Source organism: Tamandua tetradactyla, chromosome 14 (genome assembly GCF_023851605.1).
Source record: "Tamandua tetradactyla isolate mTamTet1 chromosome 14, mTamTet1.pri, whole genome shotgun sequence".
Classification (NCBI taxonomy): domain Eukaryota; kingdom Metazoa; phylum Chordata; class Mammalia; order Pilosa; family Myrmecophagidae; genus Tamandua; species Tamandua tetradactyla.
In genome coordinates this window covers 15798367-15822094 of record NC_135340.1, presented here as the reverse complement: position 1 = coordinate 15822094, position 23728 = coordinate 15798367, and the positions used below count along the sequence as shown (strand labels likewise).

The window sequence follows — 23728 nt, the reverse complement described above, 5'->3', positions numbered from 1 at the left end:
CAGCATTTTGCATTTCCACCAGTAGTGAATGGGTGTACCTATTTCTCCACATCTTAGCCCATGCTTGTAATTTTCTTTTTCTTTTTTTTTTTAAATATTAGCCATTCTAGTGGATGTGAAATCGTATCTCATTGCTGTTTTGATTTGTGTTTCCTTAATAGCTAGTGATGTTGAACATCTTTTCATGAGCTTTTTAGCCATTTCTGTATTTTCTTTGGAGAAATGTCTATTCAAGTCTTTTGCCAACTTTAAAAACAATATTTTTAGTGAGAAATACCCACACATGCACAATCCAACATATTATACATCCCATATCCCTTACCCCTCCCTCTCATTGACTCATAATATTTCAATCTACCCAACTTTTACTCTTTTATCTCTCCCTATTATTTATTTATTATTGTCCTTTTTGTTTTTTGTTTTTTCTTACTCATCTATCCATACCCTGGATAAAAGGAGCATCAGACACAGGGTTTTCACAATTACACAGTTACATTGTAAAAGCTTTATAGTTATACAGTCTTCAAGAATCAAGGATACTGGAACACAAGTTCTACAGTTTCAGGTACTTCCTTCTAGCCACTCCTATACATCATAAACTAAAACGAGATATCTATATAATGCATATGAATAACCTCCAGGATAACTTCCTGACTCTGTTTGAAATCTCTCAACTACTGAGAATTTACTTTGTCTTTATTTCTCTCTTCCCCCTTTTGGTCAAGACGGTTTTGTCATTGTGATGTTGCTGGGTCCTGGCTCATCCCTGGGTGTCAGGTCCCATGTAGCAAGGAGATTTACACCCCTGGGAGTCATGTCCCACATGGCGGAAGGGCAGTGAGTTCACCTGCTGAGTTTTTTGCCCGCTTTTTAATTGGGTTGCTTGTCTTTTTATTGTTGAATTTTAGGATTTCTTTATATATTCTGAATACTAAACCTTTACTTGGTTTACAAATACCTTCTCGCATTGAATAGGTTTTCATTTTACTTTTGTGATAAAGTCCTTTGATGCAGAAATGTTTTTAATGTTGAGAAAGTCTCATTTATTTGTTTCTTCATTTGTTACTTGTGCTTTGGGTGCAAAGTCTAAGATACCATTGCTTCATAAAAGATTCCGAAGATACTTCAGGAGTTTATAGTCTTGGTTCTTATATTAGGTTTTTTATTTATTTTGAGTTAATTTTTGTATATGGTGTAGGATAGGGCTCCTCCTTCATTCTTTTGCATATTGATATCCAATTCTTCCAGCACCTTTTGTTGAAGAGATTAGTCTTTCCCAATTGAGTTAAATTGGAAGCATTATCATGTATTAACTGGCTGTAGATGTGAGGGTCAATTTCTGAACTCTCATTTAGATTCCTTTGGTCTACATATCTATTCTTGTTCCAGTACCAAGCTGTTTATACCACAGTAGCTTTCTAATAAGGATTACGTCTGGAAAAATGAGTCCTCCAACTTTTTTCTTCTTTTTCAAGATGTTTTTGACTATTTGGGGTCCTTCATCCTTCTAAATAAATGTGATGATTGGCTTTTCTATTTCTGCAAAGAAGGCTGTTGGAATTTTTATTTGGATTATGTTGAGTCTGTAAAAAAAAATTGGGTAGAAGTGACATCTTAATGATATTTAGTCTCTGTATCCATGAACACGAATGTCCTTTCATTTATTTAGGCCTTCTTTTGATGTCTTTTAGCAATGTTTTGTAGTTTTCTGAATACAAGTCTTTATATCATTGCTTAAATTTAGTCCTAGATATTCTTTTAGTTTCTGTTGAAAATAGAATGTTTTTCTAATTTTCTTCTCAGATTGCTCATTACTGGTGTATAGGAAAACTGATTTTTGCATGTTGATCTCATATCCGCATTGCTGAGCTGGTTTATTAGCTCTAGTCGCTTTGCTGTCGACTGTTTGGACTTTCTCTATATGGGATCATGTCATCTGCAAATAGTGAAAATTTTACTTCTTTCTTTCTTTCCAATCTGGATACCTTTTATTTCTTTTTCTTGCCTAATGGCTCTCGCACAAACTTCCAGCATGATGTTGAATACAGTGGTTATTTCTTGTTCCAGATCTTAGAGATAAAGCTTTCAGTCTTTCACTAGTGAGTATGATGTTAGTTGTGGGTTATAATACACCCATCATGCTTTGATGAAATTTCCTTCCATTCTTATTTTTCTAGTTGTTTTTTATCAAGTAAGGATGTTTATATAGTTTTTCCCCTTTGTTTTTGTTAATGTGGTATGTTACATAACTTGATTTTCTTATGTTGAAGTGCCCTTGCATACCTGGGATAAAACCCACTGATCATGGTGTATAAATTTTTTAATGTGCTGTCGGATTCACTTTGCAAGTATTTTGTTGAGGATTCTTAAATTCTAAATTCTTGAGAGAAATTGTAATTTTCTTTTTTTAGTATCTTTATCTGACTATGGTTTTAGGGTGATGGCCTCACAGAATGAGTTAGGTAGTGTTCCTTCTTGTTCAATTTTCTGGAAGAATTTGAGCGGGATTGGTATTAATTCTTCTTGGAATGATTGGTAGAATTCACCTGTGAAGCATGTGGTCGCAGCTTTTACTTTGTTGGGAGGTTTTTAATGGCTGACTCAATGTCTGTGCTTCTAGTTGGTCTGTTGAGATCTTCTATTTCTTATAGACTCACTGTAGGTTGTTCTTGTATTTATAGGAATTTGTTCATTTCATCTAGGTTGTCTTAATTTGTTGGCAAACGAAGGTTCATAGTGTCCTGTTATGATCCTTTTTATTCCTGTTGAGTCAGTAATAATGTCTCCCCTCTCATTTCTTATTTTCCTTATTTGCATCTTCTCTTTTTCTCTGTCAGTGTAGTCTAGCTAAGGGTTTGTCAATTTTATCGATTCTTTCAAAGAACCAACTTTTGTTAGTGTTTTCTGTTTTTTAATTCTCAATTTCCTTTATTTTGCTATTATCTTTGTTATTTCTCTCCTGTAGCTTGCTTTGGGTTTGGTTCTTCCAGATGTGCAGTTATGTCTTTGATTTTAGCTCTTCTTTTTTGATGTTAAGTGTGTGGAGGTATAACTTTTCCTCTCAGTACTGACTTGGCTGTATTCCATAAGTTGTGGTATGTTTTTTTCTCATTTTCATTCATCTCAAGATATCTACTGATTTCCCTTGTGATTTCTTCTTTGACCAATTGATTATTTAGGAGTGTATTGTTGCACTTCCATATAATTGTGGATTTTCCAGTTCTCTGCCTGTTACTGATTTTCAGCTTCATTCAGTTTTGGTCAGAGAGATGCTTTGTGTAATTTCAATTAAAAAAATTTACTGGGACTGGGTTTGTGACCAAATATGTGTTCTATCCTGGAAAATAAGTCATGTACACTTGAGAAGAATGTACTTCCTGCTGTTTTGGTGTGCAATATATCTGTTAAGGCTAGTTCATTTATCATATTATTCAATTTCTTTGTGTCCTTATTGATCTGCTGTCTAGATATTTTATCTATGGATAGAATGGAGTATTGAAGTCTCCAACTATTACTGTAGAGGTGTCTATTTCTCATTCTGTTTTTACCAGTGTTTGTCTCGTGTTTTGGGGCATCATGGTTTGGTGCATAAATGTTTATGATTGTTATTTCTTCTTAGTGGGTTGGCCTTTTATTAACATTTGGTGTCCTTCTTGTTATCTTGTAGCATATTTTTACTTAAAGTCCATTTGTACCATATTTGTGTGACTAGCCTAGTTGTCTTTTGGTTACTGTTTGCATGAATTATCTTTTTCTATCCTTTCACTTTCAACCTATTTTTGCCTTTGGGTCTAAGGTGATTCTTTTGTAAACAACATACAGTTGTATTATGCTTTTTAAAGTCCATTCTGCCAATCTGTCTTTTGATTGGGGAGTTTAATCCATAACATTCAGTGTTATTACTGTGACTTACTAACTTCAGCCATTTTACCTTTGTTTTTTATAGGTCATATATTTTTTGTCTTTCTTTTCCTCTTTTGCACCCTCTTTTTTTTTGTATAGTTGATAATTTGTGATGTATCTAACTGTTCTCTTTCTCATTCCCATATCTGCATACTTTTAAAGTACTTCCTTGGTAGTTACCCTGGGATTTGTATTGTGCAACTTAAGTATATAATCATACTAATTTGAAAAAATCTCAACCTAACTTAATAGCATACACATTTTCTGCCCCCATATCCCTCCATTTCCCTAGTGCATGCTGTTTTTATCCCAGATTACCTCTTTATATTTTGTGTGACCATTATCAGGAAATATAACTATTTCTTATTCAGTTTTATTCTAATTCTTGCAGGAATTAAATGTTAGGGTTTTATATTGGGATATAGTACTATTGAGTTTTGTATTTACCATTTTAGTTATGTTTACTGAAGATCTTCCCTTTTTCACACTACTCCAGCCCACTGTCTCCAGTCTTTTCCTTTCAACCTGAAGAATTCCCTTTAGTAATTATTTTAGGGCAAATCTTTTGGTGACAGACTCTCAGTTTCTGTTTATCTGTGAATTTTTAACCTCTCCCTCATTAATAAAGGACAGTGTTGCTGGATAAAGAAATTTTGGCTGGAAGGTTTTCTTTTTCAGTACTTTAAATATATCATACTTTGCCTTCTCACCTCCATGGTTTCTCATGAGAAATCAGAACTTAGTCTTACTGAGGATCCCTTGTGTGTGATGAATTGCTTTTCTCATGCTTCTTTAGTATATGTCTCAGAGTAAGACTGCTAGGTTTTATTCTGTTTGAAGTACTTTGCACTTCTTGAACATGTATATTTATGTCTTTTATAAGTGTTGGGAAATTTTTAGCCTTTATTTCCTCAAATATTATATCTGCCCTTTTCCCCATCTCTTCTCCTTCTGGGTCTCCCATGAGACCTTCAAGCTTCATGCTGCCACACAAGTCTCTGAGTGCTCAATGTTTTTCTATTATTTTCTTTGTTTTCCTGATTGCATGATTTTCCTTGTCCTTCTAGTTCACAGGCTCCTTCTTCTCCGCCTGTACAAATCTGCTGTTGTATGCCTCTATTATATTTTTAATCTACATTATTGTATTTTTCATCCCTATACTTTCTGTATCTTTCTTTATAAACTTTCTAATTTTTTCTCATACATTGTCTTTTTAAATATTCTTTATCTGAATATCTACCACTAATTTATTTCTATCCATATTTTCCTTCATCTCATTGAATTGACTTAGGCGAGTTATTTGAATTTCCTTGATTAGTTGTTCCAAAGACTCTGCCTCCTCTGAAGTTTGATTTGTTCCTTGGACTGAGCCATATCTTTCTTTTTCTTAGTATAGCTTGTAATATATATATTTTTGCTCCTGTCTATGTATCTGATTATTTTGATGTGCTAACTCTGAAGGTCAGTTTTTCCCTTTGCCTAGGGTTTCATTCTATATTGGTTACGTGTAAAGCTCTTCTTTGACTCTCAGTCCAACTTATACTGGATCCTTAGAGTAACCCGTGTTTAACTGTTCAGATTTTCTCAGGTCTTCTGCACCTTTTTCTTGCCCTTTTTCTTGCCCTGATATGCGGTACAACTTTTTAGATTGTCCTCTCATGTGCAGTTGTTTCACCTCCAGGAGAAGGCTTCCTTTCCTCTGTTCCTTCTTCTGTAATCCTGAACTGTTTTGTATATTTTTGGTGAAGAATTTTCTCTCTGGCCCCAATAATTTGTTTATTTTCTGTCCCTCACTTGTTCCTCCTCTTTTTTTTCACACTTTCCAGTTCTGGGATCTGCCTTGCCTTATAGCATGTTCTAATTTGCTAGCTGCCAGAATGCAATACACCAGAAATAGATTGGTTTTTAAAAAGGAGAATTTAATAAGTTGCAAGTTTACAGAGAAAATATCCCACTTAAAGCGAGTCTATAAAAATGTCCAAATTAAAGCACCAACAAGAGGTTACCTTCACTCAAGAAAGGCTGATGAAGTTCCAGGTTTCTCTCTCAACTGAGAAGGCACATGGCGAACATGGCGACATCTTCTAGCTTCCTCTCCAGGCCTCTTGCTTCATGAAGCTCCCCAGGGGTGTTCTCCTTCTTCATCTCCAAAGGTCTGCCTGCACAGGCTCTGTCGTGGCTCTTAAAAGGGGCTCTCTCCAAAATGTTTCCTCATTTAAAGGATTCCAGTAAACTAATCAAGACCCACCTGGAATGGGTGGAGTCACATCTCCCTCTATTCAAAAGTTAATACCAGGCAGGCAGCAGTGGCTCAGTGGCAGAGTTCTTGCCTGCTGTGCCAGAGACCTGGGTTTGTTTTCTGGTGCCTGCCAATGCAAGAAGGAAAAAGAGAGGAAAAAAAAAAACTTAATACCCACAATTGGGTGAGTTACATCTCCATGGGAAGAATCAAGAAGCTCCCAGCCAGCAATATTGAATGAGGATTAAAGGACATGGCTTTTCTGGGGTCCACCACAAATCCAAACTGGCACACAGCAGTTCATTCCCACCCCCCCCCCCTTTTTTTTTCTGTGAGGTTTTTCTGCTTCTGGTTACTTCCCTCTTCCATTTACTTCTGGGTTGAATCCAGAATGGCTCATTTTTTGTTTATGTAATCCAGCAATCAGAGACTAGGCTGAGTGTGTCCACCTCTTGCCAAAAATGCTGCTGTGGTCTCTTTTTGTCCCTGGTGGCACATTTTTATGGTGCACTCCTAGCAGCTTGTGCTCTGTCCTGGGTCTTTGCTGACTCGGACAGGTGTGGGTGTTCTAGTTTGCTAGCTGCCAGAGTGCAATATACCAGAAATGAGTGGCTTTTAAAAAGGGGAATTTAGTAAGTTGCTAGTTTACAGTTCTAAGGCTGAGAAAATGTCCCAATTAAAACAAGTCTATAGAAATGTCCAATCAAAGGCATCCAGGGAAAGATACCTTGGTTCAAGAAGGCCGATGAAGTTCAGAGTTTTTCTCTCAAGTGAGATGGCACATGGTGAACACAGTCAGAGCTTCTCTCTCGGCTGGAAGGGCACATGGCGAATATGGCGTCATCTGCTAGCTTTCTCTCCTGGCTTCCTATTTCATGAAGCTCCCTGGGAGGTGTTTTCCTTCTTCATCTCCAAAGGTCAGTGGCTGGTGGACTCTCTCTTTCGTGGTGCTGCAGCATTCTCTGCTCTCTCTGAGTCTCTCTTTCCAAAATGTTTCCTCTTTTATAAGACTTCAGAAACTAATCAAGACCCACTCAGATGGGTGGAGACATGTCATCCCCTAATCCAGTTTAACAACCGTTCTTGACTAAATCACATCAACCAGGGAGATGATCTCATTACAGTTTCAAATATACAGTATTGAATAAGGATTATTCTACCTTTAAGATATGGGATTTATATTAAAACATGGCTTTTCTTAGGGGGCATGCTTCCTTTCAAACCAGCACAGTGGGGTTCTAACACACTGCTGTGAGTGGTTCTGTGCATCAGGAGGGACTCGGGCTCTGCTGCCTCTGCACAGGGCTCTGCTGCCCTGCCAAGATGCACAGGTCTGGGTGAAGGGAAGGGGTCCAGAGTGGCAGCAAAATCTCCTACCTGTTTTTGGAGTTTTTTTTCCTTTTACTTAAATTTAGCCTTTATGGAGCCTTTATCTTGTCTCTCTCACTCTCTTGAATTACTAGTGAGTGGAATTTGTCCTTTTACTAGTTATTTCTGAGGGGAGACTTTACCAGATGATATCTTACATTGCCACATTAATGATGTCACCTTTTGATTTTCTTTTGATTTATATTTTCCCAATAATTACTGGCACCAAGACTTAAAGACAGGGAAAATCCAGGGAGAGTGAGTCATTATTAAGTATACAGTTATTATACTCCCACTCAACTTATTTATTTTTACATGGGCAGGCATCAGGAATCGAACCCGGGTCCTCGGGCATGGCAGGAAAGCACTCTTACCTGCTGAGCCACCGTGGCCCACCCTCAACTTATTTTTGATTAAGGTGTAGTTTTCCAACAAATATGGTATTGTAGCAAATAGACATCCAGAGACAAAAAAAAACAAACAAACCGACCTCCACTTAAGCCTCCTACATTAAAGAAAAATTAGCTCAGGGCAGGCCATGGTGGCTCAGCAGGCAGAGTTCTCGCTTGCCATGCTGGAAGTGTGGATTCGATTCCCAGTGCCTGCCCATGCCAAAAAAAAATAAAAAATAAAAAATAAAATAACTCAAATGGATCATGAACTTAAAAGTAAAATGTAAAAGTATAAAACCGAAAGAAAAATAGGAGAAAATCTTTGGGATTGAGGGTTAGGCACAGGGTGCTTAAATATGTCATCTAAAGCACAATCTAGAAAGTAAAAATTGATAAATTGCACTTCATCAGAATTAAGAATTTTTTCCTGCAAAAGACCCTATTACAAGAATGAAAAGAAATCTATGGAATAGAAGAAAATAATTGCAAAATACATATGTATCTTGATTCTGGAGCCTGCTGATGCCAAAAAAAAGAAAGAAAATACATATACAGTAAAGGACTAGTATCTGGAATTTATAAAAATCTCTCAAAACTCAAAAGTAAGAAAACCAAATAACCCAATTAGAAAATGAGCAAAAAACGCCAGACATTTCACAGAGAAGGATATCAAGATGACAAATAAGCACAGAAAAGATATTCAGTGTCATGAATCGTTAGGAAAAGGCAAACTAAAACCATGGTAAGATCACTAAACATATATCCATATAGCTAAAATAAAAATGAGTGACAATACCAGATGCTAGCAAGGTGTGGGAGTGTAAAATGGAACAGTCATGCTGGGAAAAAAATTTTGGCAGTTCTTAAAAAAGCATTCCTACTTATAAACATTTATAAGAGTCACCCCCAGAGAACCTCTTTTGTTGCTCATATGTGGCCTTTCTCTAAACCAAACTCTGCAAACAAACTCTTTACTATCTCTCCTACATGGCACATGACTTTTATGGATTAAAAATTCCTGGCAGTGTGGGACATGACTCCCAGTGATGAACCTGTCTCTGGCACCATGGGATTGAGAATGTCTGCTTGACCGAAAGGGGGGAAAGGAATGCAGCAAAATAAGGTTTCAGTGGCTAAGAGATTTCACATAGGGTTGAGATGTGATTCTGGCTTCAGCCAGGTATTACAAATTTCCATGGTATGTCAAGCCCCAACCAACAGTATTCCTGAAAACCCTAAAGAAAACCCAGGGCTCTGTCTAAGACTCTATAAAAATTATACTTCTTAAGTTTACTGTTCAGAAACATTAAACTTCCAGATTGTTCCTATGCCAGATAAGCCCTGAAACTTAGAGATACCACTCTCTCCCATAACACCAATCAGTTGCATCCCCCTTCCTCATAATGTCAACACCCCTTTTCAACATGAAGAAGTTGTAATGGTCATTGCCCAAATATCCCTGAGGATTTTGAGAATGCTCAAATGAGAGGGAGGAACTGTAATAGAGAAGGTAGGATTTAACGAAGGATTACGACTACTGAATTATTGTATAGATATTTCTTTTTAGTTTCTAGTGTATTAGAACAGCCAGAAGGAAATACCTGAAATTTTGGAACTGTAACCCATAATATACTTTGAAATTTTCTCTATAACTGCTTGTTAAACTGTACTTCGAAATTTATTACTTTTTGGTATGTGTTATATTTCACAATTAAAACAGTTAAAAAAAAGTAAGCATATGTTCTTTGGCTTTCACCCCGGAGAAATGAAGACTTATGTTCACACAAGTGCCTGTAAATGAATTTTCATAGCCATTTTATTAGTAATAACTAAACAACTGGAAAAGACCCAGATGTCCTTCAAGGAATAAATCATTGCAGGCATACCATTTATTAAGTGTGCAATAGCATTATGTCTAAAAAAAATTGTACACAACTGTAGTAGTTAGGTTCGAGTGTCACCTTGGCCAGGTGATGATGCCCCATGGTTCTGTTGATGTGGACTAAATCACTATGTGATATTCATTTATGGTAGATTACATTCGCAGTTGGCTAAGAGGAGTGCCTTCCACAATGAGTGAGGTTTTACTTGGTTAACTGGAAGCTTAGAAGAGAGCTTAGCATTCCTCATCTCAGCACTCGCAACTCAGCCCAGATGTTTGGAGATGCAGAAAGAAATCACCCCAGGGAAAGCTGTTGGAACCCAGAAGCCAGGATAGAAGGCCAGCAGTCATCACCCTGTGCCTTCCCATGTGACAGAGAAACTCAGATGAAAACGAACCACCTTTCTTATGAAGAACTATAAATTTGTAACTAAATAAATCCCCTTATTAAAAGCTGATCTATCTCTGATGTGTTGCATTCTGGCAGCTTTAGCAAACTAAAATAATACCTTAACTGAAAAACATTTTACTGCAGAAAATGTAACCATCATCTAAACCTTCAGCGAGTCATAAGCTTTTTGCTGGTGGAGGGTCTTAACTTGATATTGTTAGCTGCTGGCTCATCAGGGTGGTGGTTGCTGAAGCTTAGGGTGCCTATAGGAATTTTTTAAAAAAATAAGACAACAATGAAGTTTACCACATTGATTGACTTCTTTTCATGAAGGTTTTCTCTGTAGCATGTGATGCTGCTTGATAGCATTTTACCCCCATATTCTAGTTTGCTAGTGCCAGAATGCAATATGCCAGAAACAGAATGGCTTTTACAAAGGGGAATTTAATAAGTTGCAAGTTTACAGTTCTAAGGCCAATTAAAGAAAATCTATAGAAATGTCCAATCTAAGGCATCCAGGGAAAGATACCTTGGTTCAAGAAGGCTGATGACATTCAGGGGTTCTCTCTTGGCTGGAAAGGCACATGGCTATGTCTGCTAGCTTTCTCTTCTGCCTTCTCGTTCCATGAAGCTCCCCAGCAGCATTCTGCTGGTGGACCCTGAGGTTCTCTCATCATTCTGTTGGTTCTGTGGCTCTCTCCTTGTTCTCAAAAGGGACTCTCTGAAATCTCTCCTCTTTTGTAGGATTCCAGTAAACTAATCAAGACCTCCCAGAATGGGTGGAAACACGTCTCCATCTAATCAAGTTTAATACCCACAATTGATTGAGTCACATCTCCATGGAGATAACCTAATCAACTTTCCAACCTATAGTACTGAATAAGGATTAGAAGAAATCGTTGCACTCACAGGATTGATTAGGATTAAAACATGGGTTTTCTATGGTACATCAGTCCTTTCAGACAGGCACACCCCAGAGCCTCTTTCAAAACTGGAGACAATCCTCTCAAACCCTGCTTTTGCTTTATCAAGTAATATCATGTAATATTCTCTCTCCTTTGTTATCACTTCAATTTGTTCACAGTATCTTCACCAGGAGTAGATTTTATTTCAATCACCACTTTCTCTTCTCATCCAGAAAAGCAACTCCTCATCTGTTCAAGGCTTTTTGTGAGAGTGCAGCAACTCAGTCACTTCATCAGGCTTCACTTCTAATTCTAGTTCTCTCGTTATTTCCACCACATCTGCAGTGACTTTCTCCACTGACGTCTTGGACCCCTCAAAGTCATCCGCGAGGCTTAGCATCAACCTCTTTCAAACACCTGTTTATGTTGATATTTTAATCTCCCATGAATCAAATGATCTCAGTGGCATCTAGAATGGTGATTCCTTTCTAGAAGGTTTTTGATTGACTTTGCCCAGATCCGTCAGAGGCAAGTAGCTCTGTCTGCCATATATCTATGGCAGCGATAGCCTTGCAAATGTATTTCTTAAAGAATGATACCTGAAAGTTGAAATTATTCGTTGATCCATGGCCTGCAGAAATGCATATTGTCTCAGCAGTCAGAAAAACATTCATCTGGCTTGTACATCTCCATCAGAACTCTTGGATGACCAAGTGCATTGTCAATGAGCAGTAATATTTTGAAAAGAATCTTTTTTTTTTTTCTCCTGAGCATGTGTCTCAACTGTGGACTTAAAGTATTCAGTAAACCATGTGGTCAACAGATGTGCTTTCACCCAGGCTTTGTTGTTTTGTTTATAGAGAACAGGCAGAGTAGATTTAGCATAATTCTTAAGAACCCTAGGATCTTCAGAATGATGAATGAGCATTAGCTTCAACTTAAAGTCACCAGCTGCATCAGCCCTTAACAAGAGAGTCAACTTGTTCTTTGAAGCTTTGAAGTCAGGCATTGACTTCTCTTCTCTAGCTAAGAAAGCCCTAGATGGCATCTTCTTCCAATATTAGGCTGTTTCCTCTACATTGAAAATCTCTTGCTTGGTGTGACCACCTTCATCAATTATCTTAGCTAGATCTTCTGGATAACTTGCTGGCTTTTCTCTATCAGCACTTCTGCTTCAAATTGCAATTTTATGTTATGGAGATGGCATCTTTACTTAAACATCATGAACCAACCTCTGCTAGCTTTAAACTTTTCTTCTTTAGTTTCCTCATTTCTTTCAGCCTTCATGGAATTGAAGAGAGTTAGGGCACTGCTCTGGTTGGTTTGAGCTTCTATCCAGATCACCAAATCTTTCTCCATATTAGCAATAAAGTGGTTTCATGTGTTCACTGGAGCAACACTTTTAGTTTCCTTCAAGAACTTTTCCTTTTCCTTCACATCTTGGCTGTTTGGTGCAGAAAAAGCTTTAGAACTATCTCAGCTTTCAACCTGCCTTCTTCACTAAAAGTTAATCATTTCTAGCTTTTGATTTAAAGTCAGAGATGTATGACTCTTCCTTTTATTTGAACACTTAGAAACTAGTGTGGGTTTATTAATTCAATAATAATTCAAAATTGTTGCATCTCAGGCAATAAGGATGCCTGAAGAGAGCTAGAATGGTGGGGGAACAGGCTCTCTGTGGAGCAGTCAGAACACTCACAGCATTTATCAATTAAATTCACTGCCTTATATGGGTATGCTTCGTGGTGCCACAAAAAATTTACAATAGTAACATCAAAGATCACTGATCACAGATCACTGTAACGGATATAATAATGATGAAAGAGTTTGAAATACTGTGAGAATTACCAAAATGTGACACAGAGACACAAAGTGAGCACCTTTGCTCACTTGGAAAAATGTTGGAAAAATGACCTGATAGACTTGCTGTACACAGGGTTGCCACTTTGATATGTAAAAAGTGCAGTATCTTTGAAGCACAGTAAAGTGAAGTGCAGTACAACAGGGCATGCCTGTATGTTATTCAGCAATAAAAAGAAACATTGTATTGATAACCACAAAAGCCTGGATGAATCTCCAGAACATCATGCTGGGTGAAAACAGCCAATACCAAAAAGTATGCATGATTCCATTGGTAACATTCTTAAGATGATAACATTATAGTAAAGGAGAACACATTTGTCATTGCCAGAGGTTAAGGTTAGGAGGAGAGGGCAGTGGTGGAAGGGAAGTTGGTGTGGCATAAGGAATCCTTGTGGTGATGGAAGTGTTCTGTAACTTCACTGTATCAATATCAGTATCATACTTGTGATATTTTTTACTAAAGTTTTGCAAGATGTTGCTGTGCCAGTTTGAAACTGTTGTGTACTCCAGAAAAGCCATGTTTTTTTTTTAATCCTCATTCAGTATTGCTGGGTGGGATCTTTTAAATTGTTTCCATGGAAATGTGACCACCTAATTGTGGGTGGTAATTTTTGATTAGATGGTGGGTGGTAACTTTTGATTAGATGGTTTCCATGGAGATGTGTCTCCACCCATTCAAGGTGGGAGTGCTTATTGGAGCCCTTTAAGAGGGAACCATTTTGAAAAATGCTTCAATGCCGGCTGAAGCCCACACAGCCAGATTCCTTTGGAGATGCAGAAGGAAAACGCCCTCTGGGGAAGCCTTATGAAATGAGGGGAGAAAATTAGCAGATGTTGCCATATGCCTTTGCAGCTGAGACAGAAACCCTGAATGTCATTAGCCCTTTCTTTGGAGTTAAGGTATCTTTCTCTGGATGCCTAAGTTTGGATATTTATATGGCTTTAGAATTATAAACTTATAACTTAATAAATTTCCTTTTTAAAAGCTGTTCCATTTCTGGTATATTGCATTCTGACAGCTTTAACAAACTAAAACAGTTATCATTAAGGGAAACTAGGTAAAGAGTACACGGGATCTCTATTATTTCTTACAATGCCATATGAATCTGAAATTATCTCAAAGATTTTAATTAAAAATGTTGAATTCTTGATGAAAATGCATACTTCTTTTTCCTAGTCATAAGGAAAGCATTATCTTCTCTTCTAAAGTCCTCCTTCATTTCCCTGAAGAAGTCAATATTGTTTGTCTTTTCCTTTCTACCTGTGTTGATTCCTAATATGAAGGGTATACACACAGATATGCAAATGTATTAGGTTTTTCATTAAAAAAGTTATGCCCATTATTCTGCAGCTTACTTTTTGGCACATATATGGATGTACATCAAAACATATAGTGTTTAATTCTTTTAAACAACTGCATATATTTTTCCATAGTATTTAAACATTTTCCTGGGTATTTGCTTTTCCAATTTCATCTTTCCTAACTCTAGGAGCAAATTTTTGCTCATTGTAGTTATAAGAAGAGCCTCAGCAGGATCTGGCGGGGGGCGGGGAACAATCTGTATTGTTTGAATGACACCAGTGCAATTGGCAGGGACTAGTCTTGGCAAATCTTTTCTATTCAAAATGACAGACAAATTTATTACACTTGCTTCTTAAACGTTGCCTTTGTGCAGTGCCTTTTTGTCTTCATATACGTTGCACCTTAAACTAGTACAAATTATGTAATAATTTAGAAGTTTCACTCCTGATCATTGCCATTAGATTTACAGTTTTCTTTCTGTCAATTTTTAAAATCTCTCAGAACATTTGAATGCTTTCAATAAATACAAATGATTATATATTTCATTTTCTGTTTAGTTTTTTAAAATGGAAAATAATTTATTTATATTGGTTCTTTAAGAAAAATTCGTATTCTTTTATCTCATTTGATTGAAGTAATGATTTTGAACCAAGCTAGGAGTCATTCCTTCAAAATAAACTGAAGCTGTGTTGGATACAGTTGCAGTTTATTTTCCATGAGGGTTTTTTTTTTCCAAGACTGGAATACAAAGTTACTTGAAAAACAAAATGCTAACTTGTAGAATTCAAATGTACTTAGTAAACAGATGCTCCCCTAGCAATGATATTTTTCTTTGGCCTTCCTGTAAAATTAAGTCTCATGATTTTAGACCATAAAAGACAAAGGTCAGGTGCATTTGAATCTTGAATGTAATCCCTTTTCACGTTTGAGCAAGATGTGCACATATGAGGTAACATGAAGAATTTAAAAAATGTTACCAAATGATTGCTTTCCCTGGCCATTTCAGATACAATTATTTAGGTATTTAGGATAAAAGCACATTTTTCCCTGTGAATTGTTTTCAAAACTTAACTAAACTTCTACTTTAATTCCCAGTGTAGCCCTTTTAAAATGTTTTTAAATTATAAGGACTGGTCCAAGGTCTTAGAATCTCATTTTGTGGGAGGTGGGGTAGGACATTTAACTAACTGCCTAGGTAGAATCCAGCACTAATTGCCAGCTTAACTTGTATGTGGTGTTAGACCATTTTAAGGGCAGTTTTTATGAAATCTTCAAGTTTTGATTTTCATTTATTTTGTGTGAAATTAAAAGAGTTTGTAGAGTCTAAAAGAGTTGCTATCAGGTCTTAGAACAGTATGGTTATATTGATGGCATATTGGACCAACTGAAGATCCTAGTTAGGTTACGCTTTGACTTATTGTACATGGAAAGCCGTTTATTTTTTATTGCTGAAAGGTACAGCGCTTCATTGTTATTTAAGTCAGTCATTTTGTAGTTGTAAATAGCCCGAAGCTAGGCACCTATATTCTTTACAGGGCTTGTTTTAAGGCAGAGTAGGTAAACATGTGGGTTTTAAGGATGGGTAGATAAACAGTATGACAGTAAAATTATAATCTTGAGAACTAGCCAACCACAACCATGTTTAATCATTTCTTACCCCAAATGAAAGCAGTCTTAGAGACTGTAGAGCACATTATCTAGTTGTGTAGGATATATGCTTCATTTTTGGCGGGAAATATACTTTTATAAGTGCTTGGCTTTCACTCCTCATCACTTAAGTGGCCATAATAGAGAGGGCTGGTTTGACAAAATTAGCCATATTTATTTTCTTTATGAGTTTTCGTGAATATGGTAGGGCAAGGTTCAAATTTTTTTTTTTTTTACATGGGCAGGCACCGGGAATCGAACCCAGGTCCTCTGGCATGGCAGGCGAGTATTCCTGCCTGCTGAGCCACCGTGGCCCACCCAAGCTTTAAATTCTTAATTTACTGCATGGCAACAAAGAATAATACGTTTTAATTTTTATAAGTTTTCTTTGAAGTGTTTTTATATGGAAAATAATTTTCAAAATCCTAGCGATAAACTTCCCCATGATGTTTCCTTATCCTCATTTTTTCGTTAATATAGTGTCACAGAGGTGGAAGGTGTTCTATCTGCCAGAGCTGCCAGAATGCAACACACCAGAGATGGACTGGCTTATAATAAAAGGGGATTTATTTAGTTAAAAACATATCATTCTTCAGAGGAAAGGCAGCTAACTTTTATCTGAGAGTCTCTCTTACATGGGAAAGCTCAGGGCGATCTCTGCTGGCCTTCTCTCTGGGTTCTGGGTTCCAGCAGCTTTCCCTGGGGTGATTCCTTTCTGCATCTCCAAAGGCCTGGGCTGAGCTGCGAGTGCTGAGATGAGGTATACTGAGCTGCTTTGGCTGTGCTCCATTGAGCTCTCTCTTTCAAGCTTCCCATGAATTAAATTAAACATCATTCATTGAGGAAGGCACTCCCCTTAGAGACTGCAGATGTAATCAGCCATAGATGAGTTTCACAAGCTAATGATTCAAATCCACAACAAGAGTTCTAGGCACCATCACCTGGCCAAGTTGACGCCTGAAACTAACTACCACAGAAGGTAACCTAATTAACTTTATAATATAGATAACAAAACTGAGACCCATCAAGAAAAAGTGATTTTTGCAAAGCTGGGTTGCTAATTTGCATAGTTGAAACTAGAACCTATTTAATTCTTCTGAAAGCCAGCCTAAAATTATTTGTTTTTCTAATTACATCATACTAATGGCACTTCCCACTCCCCCCCCCCCCACCATCTCTTCCTTTTTTTGCTTACTACCTGAAGACCTAGACCCCAGGTATTCAGAATTATTTCAGACCTCAGTGTGAAGACTCTGTATTAGTGGGAGGACCATTGCAGTCCCCCATGCTGAGATGGCCACCCCTAGCCTCTTGGCCAGTCTGAGTCCAACACCTCTGGGCTGGGGGAGGGAAGCCAGAGGCTAGGATTTGCTGCTTACAGAGCACTTGTGGTGGTGGTAGAGATGGTGGGCAAGGAATGGGATGCAGCCTGGCGGGGAGTACATGTGAGATGAATTACAAGTAGTGGTGACATTAATGGCTGCATATATTATCACTAATCTATTACACTCAGCCAAGTACCACTGCATTTTCCAACTTAGTTTACTTTAATATGAATGAGAGATACAGTTTCCATTATCTGCCATCTCTTATCTTAAATAAAAGTAGATTAATTGACCAGCCCACTTCTACTTAATTTTATTAGCTTCCTTTGCTTTTGAAGTCTTTGACCTGTTCTTCAAGTGAAGAAACACCCACAGGTGCTTTCCCTTCTTAATCCCAAGGATATGGGTTATGAGGACATCCTTTTTAGGAAGAAGAGCTACTTTAAAAAAAAATTATTTTGTATTATCAAACCAAAACAACATATTAGCATGAACATTCTTAACATGCAAACATTCTGTGTATGGTGTACAATCAGTGGCTCACAATATCATCACTTAGTATATATTCATCACCATGATCATTTTTTAGAACATTTGCATCACTCCAGAAAAAGGAATGCAAAGAAAAAAGAAAAAACTCACACATACCAGACCCCTTACCCCTCCCTCTCATTGACCACTAGTATTTCCATCTACTCAATAGATTTTAACCATTGTTCCCCCTATTTTTTTCTATACCCTTACCACTCCCTTTACTTGTTCGCTAACATTTCGATCTACTTAATGTATTTTAACATTTGTTACCCTTATTATTTATTTTTAATCCGTATTTTTTACTCATCTGTCAATATCGTAGATAGAAGGAGCATCAGACACAAGGTTTTCACAACCACACAGTCACATTGTGAAAGCTATATCATTATACAATCATCTTCAAGAAACATGGCCACTAGAACATAGCTCTGCAGTTTCTGGCACTTCCCTCTAGCCTCTCTAGTAACACAGCTCTGCAGTTTCTGGCACTTCCCTCTAGCCTCTCTAGTACACCTTAAACTAAAAAGGGAAATTCTATAAAATGCCTAAGAATAACCTCCAGGATAACCTCTCGGCTCTGTTTGAAATCTCTCAACACTGACACTTTATTTTGTCTCATTTTTCTCTTCCCCCTTTCGGTCGAGAAGGTTTTCTCAATTACTTGATGCTGAGTCCCACGTTGCCAGGGAGGTTTACACCCCTGGGAGTCATGTCCCATGTAGAGTGGGGGAGGGCAATGAATTTGCTTGCCATGTTCGCTGAGAGAGAGAGGCCACATCTGAACAACAAAAGAGTTTCTCTGGGGGTGACTCTTAGGCCTAATTTTAAAAAATTTTTATTAATAAAACCAATCAACATACAATATGAGCATTCTTTTTTTTCCATCACATAGTTGTGTATTCATCATCACGATCATTTCTTAGAACATTTGCATCAATTCAGAAAAAGAAATAAAAAGACAACAGAAAAAAATTCATGCATGCCATACCCCTTATCCCTCCCTTTCATTGATCACTAGCATTTCAATCTACTAAATTTATTTTAACATTTGTTCCCCCTATTATTTATTTATTTTTAATCCATATGTTTTACTCATCTGTCCATAAGGTAGACAGAAGAAGCATCAGACACAAGGTTTTCACAATCACACAGTCACATTGTGAAAGCTATATCATTATACAATCATCTTCAAGAAACATGGCTACTGGAACACAGCTCTACATTTTCAGGCAGTTCCCTCCAGCCTCTCTGTTACACCTTACCAAAAAAGGTGATATCTATTTAATGCATAAGAATAACCTCCAGGATAACCTCTCGACTTTGTTTGGAATCTCTCAGCCATCGACACCTTACTTTGTCTCATTTCGCTCTTCCCCCTTTTGGTAGAGAAATATAGTGGTCAATCAGAGGGAGGGGTAAGGGGTCTGGTATGTGTGAGTTTTTTCTTTTCATTCCTTTTTCTGGAGTGATGCAAATGTTCTAAAAAATGATCATGGTGATGAACCTTCTCTACCAAAAGGGTGCTGAGTCCCAGCTCATTCTAGGATCTCTGTCCCACGTTGCCAGGAAGGTCCATACCTCTGGGAGTCATGTCCCACATAGAGAGGGGGAGGGCAGTGAGTTTGCTTGTTGTGTTGGTTGAGAGAGAGGCCGCATCTGAGCATCAAAAGAGGTTCTCTCTCTTTTTTTAAAAATTTATTTATTAATTAAAAAAATAAGAAGCAAAATAAAATAACATACATAATCAGTAATTCACAATATCATCACCTAGTTGTATATTCATCATTTCTTAGAACATTTGCATTAATTCAGAAAAAGAAACAAAAAGACAATAGAAAAAGAAATAAAATGAACACAGGAAAGAAAAGAAAAAAAGATTATACCTATCATACCCCTTACCCCTTGCCTTCATTGATCACTAGCATTTCAAACTAAATTTATTTTAACATTTGTTCCCCCTATTATTTATTTTTATTCCATATGTTCTACTCATCTGTTGACAGGATAGATAAAAGGAGCATCAGACACAGGGTTTTCACAATCACACAATCACATTGTTACAGCTGTATCATTATTCAATCATCCTCAAGAAACATGGCTGCTGGAACACAGCTCTACATTTTAGGCAATTCCCTCCAGCCTCTCCATTATGTCTTGAATAACAAGATGATATCTACTTGATGCATAAGAATAACCTCCAGGATAACCTCTCGACTCTGTTTGGAAACTCTCAGCCATTGACACTTTGTCTCATTTCCCTCTTCCCCCTTTTGGTCGAGAAGGTTTTCTCAATCCCTTGATGCTAAGTCTCAGCTCATTCTAGGGTTTTTCTCAATCCCTTGATGCTGAGTCTCCGCTCATTCCAAGATCTCTGTCCCACGTTGCCAGGAAGGTCCACACCCCTGGGAGTCATATCCCACGTAGAGAGGGGTAGGGTGGTGAGACTGCTCGTTGTGTTGGCTGGAGAGAGGGGCCACATCTAAGCAACAGTAGAGGCTCTCTTGGGGGTGACTCTTAGGCCTAAATTTTAAGTAGGCTTAGCCTATCCTTTGTGGGGATAAGTTTCATATGAACAACCCCCAAGATTGGGCACTCAGCCTATTACCTTGGTAGATCCCACCGGTTGTGAGAATATCAAGAATTCTCCACTTGGGGAAGTTAAATTTTCCCCCTTTCTTACCATTCCCCCAAGGGGACTTTGCAAATACTTTTGTATTCACTGTTCAAATCTTTCTGGGATTTATCGAGGCATCACTCTGGACAAACCAACAAAATCTCATGCCGTACTCAAGGTTCCAAGTATTATGGTGTTCAATTAAGCTGTTCACATAAGTTATATTAGGAAATGCACTAGTCAAAATATCTATTTTTTACCAAATAAACATTTTTTGCTTTAGTCTCACACATAAGTTAAAGTTTTAAAATATTAATTACCATCTATTTTCAACACCCTGTAGTATTGACATTCCTTTGTTCTTCCTCATGAAAAAACATTTTTTAATTTGTACATTTAGTCACTATCATTGTACACTCTAGGCATTCCTAGATCATACCATCTCAGCCTTTATCATCTATCTTTCCTTCTGATTTCATTTGTGCTCCCAGACCTCCTCCCTCTATCATTCTCACATTCAGCTTCATTCAGTGTTCTAACATGATTGTATTACAGTTGGGTAGTATTGTGCTATCCATTTCTGAATTTTTACAATCAGTCCTGTTGCACAGTCTGTATCCCTTCAGTTCCAATTACCCAATATCTATCCTATTTCTATCTCCTGATGACCTCTGTTCTTAACTGAAATTCTCCAAGTTCATTCACTAATGTCAGTTCATATCAGTGAGACCATACAGTATTTGTCCTTTTGTTTCTGGCTAATCTCACTCAGCATAATGTCCTTAAGGTCCATCCATGTTGTTACATACTTCATAATTTTATTCTGTCTTACAGCTGCATAATATTCCATTGTATGTATATACCACAGCTTGGTTAGCTACTTATCTGTTGATGGACATTTTGGCCGTTTTCATCTCTTGGCAATTGTAAATAATACCGCTATAAACATTGGTGTGCAAATGTCTGTTTCTGTCTTTACCCTCATGCCCTCTGAGTAGATACCTAGCAATGGTATTGTCTTAGGCCTAATTTTAAGTAGACTCAGTCTATCCTTTGTGGGGATAAGTTTTCATATGAACAAACCCCAAGATTGAGGGCTTGGCCTATTGATTTGATTGTCCCCTCTGCTTATGAGAATATCAGGAATTCTCCAAATGGGGAAGTTGAATTTTCCCCCTTTCTTGCCATTCCCACAAAGAAGAGCCACTTTTGACATATTTGAAATCTTAATATCTGTGAAGGTTAGGGCCTTGCTGACAATCCGTGACTTGAGGGAATGGAGTGTCAGTAACCTTATCAGGAATTCCCAAAAGCCAGGAGGAAGAGCCAGTGCTTTGGGTATTACCCAGGTGGGTCTTCAGGATTGCTGTGATCACTGCAATCAACTGTTAATCAGCATATTGCTAATCAGATTTAAGTCTTGATAATAGCTAAAATACTCTGCACCTTCTATCCCTTCTCCACCTTTTAAAAAGTAGTCTATCTTCTCTTTATACCTCACAGATATTACAATAAATAAAATTCCTGTTCTTTGTTTGGCTTACTACAAATTTATTAGGCACACAGGAGCAGATTACAATAAAGCCAGACCTCATCATCTCAGCCAGGTTTCCTCTAAAACATATCTCCAGTCTCAAGCTTTTCATCTCTTACTCATTGAAAATAGTGTTATGAAGAAATGAAATATTGAGACAGCTGAGACACTTTTCATTGTTATGATTTCATTATGTGGTTGAGAACTGCCTAGTTATACTGTCTTTGAAAATCAATTATTACTCTAGAAAGTGGTTATTAAACAGTTTACTGAATTATGACTTTTTATGCATGACTCTGTTCTGTTGCTCTTTAGGGTTAAGTGAAAAAGCTTTTTAAATATCCATTTACAGTGGAATCTTTGAAAATGCTAAATGGAATGCATAATTCATATGGGCTGTCACTACTACAAAGCCAAATCAGTTTAACCAAATATCAAGTAACAAGGAAATGGGAGTAAGTGGCAGTCTTAATAGAACCAGTTCTGAGAAACTGGTGGGTCTGTGCAATCCAAAATAGTAATAACAGAGAAGGCAGAAGTTTGTTTCTCTCTTGGAAAAAAGTCATGTAAAGAGGTAATCTAGGGTATGGTGAGGGCTCTGGGATTCTGCCATCTCACTGCTTCACTGACTGTGGCTCTCATTCCCAAGGTTATGTCAAGGTTCAGTAGTGCTGCTGCACCCATTCCATCTATACTCCAGCCAGCAGAAAGGTGTTAAATGATACAGTTGTGTCTAAAGTTGCCCATCACTTCTGTGCATATCTTATTACTCAGAATTTAGCCATATGACCACATGCAGCTACAAAATAGAATAAAAATGAAGTCACTATTCTGGGCAACCATGTGTCAAGGTCAACATTCTATTGTTATGGAAGAGGGTAAAAGAGATATTGGGTCAAGGTCAAGGTCAAGGTCAACCATGTGTCAAGGTCAAGATTCTATTGCTATGGAAGAGGGTAAAAGAGTTAACAGAAAACAGTTTCTGCTATAGGCTCTCTGTTAGTTTGCTAATACTGCTGGAAAGCAATATACCAGAAATGAAATAGCTTTCAAAAAGGGAATTTAGTAAGTTGTAAGTTGACAGTTCTAAGGCCACACATACGTGCTAACTAAGGCATTCAGAGAAAGATACCTTGGCTTAAGAAAGGGCAGATTGGGAAGGCGCATGGCTGGCATCTGCTGGTCCTTGTTCCTGGCTCCATTGCTTCCAGCTTCTGATGCCAGTGGTTTCCTCTTTAAGCATCTGTGGGCCTCCACTTGGCTCCTCCGGGACACAACTCTGGATTCTGGCTTGCTTAGTATCTCTTGGGAAGGCACATGGCAATGTCTGCTGGACTCTGCCTGTGTCTGTGCATCTGCTCCCTCTGTTGGCACTCCAAGCATCTTCAAACATCCATATCTCTGTCAGTTCTGAAGCAACTGTTCTCCAAGCATTTGTGTCTAAGGTTTCTTCAAAATTTCCCCTTTTAAAGGACTCCAGTAAACTAAACAATACCCACCTCGAATGGGTGGAGTAACATCTCCATCTGATCAAAAGGTCACACCCGCAACTGGGGTGTGTGGGAAATAACCGTAAGTGAAGTCGGGATGTATGCCAAGACTAATTAAAGACTTCTGAAATGGAAAAAAATGAGAAGATACCCTACGTTGCAAGTGAGCTTGGCCTCTTTATAAGTGTAATGTCAAATAAATCCTTGTAGTGACATGGGACAGAGTGACAATGTATCAAAGAGAACATATATTCCAACTTAAAATCTCAACCACATGTCAGGATACATTCAGTGACTGGTACCTAAAAATATCTTGGAGGCTGTTTTAGTTTGAAAGC

At 37.7% G+C, this 23728-nt stretch overlaps 1 protein-coding gene across 2 annotated transcripts in view; it reads left to right on the top strand.

Annotated features, from left to right (window-relative positions):
* Window positions 1–23728, top strand: part of TTC6 (tetratricopeptide repeat domain 6) — a 292851-nt gene that overhangs the window by 36594 nt on the left and 232529 nt on the right. The gene's annotated exons all lie outside the window — the stretch shown is intronic.